A 750-nucleotide genomic window follows, 5' to 3' on the forward strand; every position below is an offset into this window, starting at 1 on the left:
TGCCATCGCCGCTGTGAGATTCAAAAGAAAAAACATGGTGTTTGCCCGCTTTTAGTTGTCTTGATCCGTTTGTTTCGCTGGCGCTGCAGCCTATCTACGTAAACCCTCACCTGATCCTTTGTTCTCTAGGTGGGCTTTGTTTTCTGCTACAGAAATTGCGCTGATACTTAGTCAGAGCCTTTAAATTTAGTGCTTATAGTATGCTGGGCTTTACAGGTGTCAAGTCTCTTATCGTTACTTCTGCCACTGGACGTCACCACGGCTCGCCTTTATTCTGTTGAGTTAAGAAAAACTAGCCTAACTAGAAAAAAGCTTCTTTTTGTCCTTTCTAGTTATTTTTCTACACTAGTAAAGCTGCTTTTTCTCCTCTTTTCTGTGTGGTAGTAAGCGGCACAAGGTGCACAAGTCGAAGCCACTTCTATATTTAGTTGAACTTCTTTTCCTGAGTTAGTTACCTGTTTAATACCGATTGCTAAACTTTTTCTTGTTTTCTGTGTTTTTTCTAAAATTTTTCGTGCTGTACAACGTTGTTGGAAATGTTTACCGTCCGACTTTTGCGTCTGTACTACTTTCCCACGATTCTTAACTGGTCCTATGAGGAAGCCTCTGCTTCTGAGTGAATCCGGTCGCCGTTACATGTTCATTACAGCTTATTGCATCTATAGGGGAAATAACTAAACGGTTTTACGTCTGAATCTTTTTTATTCACTGCTTGTGTACTTCTTTTCTTATTCGTTTAAAAAGTACTTT

The sequence above is a fragment of the Trypanosoma equiperdum genome, assembly GCF_001457755.1.
Source record: "Trypanosoma equiperdum strain OVI genome assembly, contig: ctg_544, whole genome shotgun sequence".
NCBI classification, from domain to species: domain Eukaryota; phylum Euglenozoa; class Kinetoplastea; order Trypanosomatida; family Trypanosomatidae; genus Trypanosoma; species Trypanosoma equiperdum.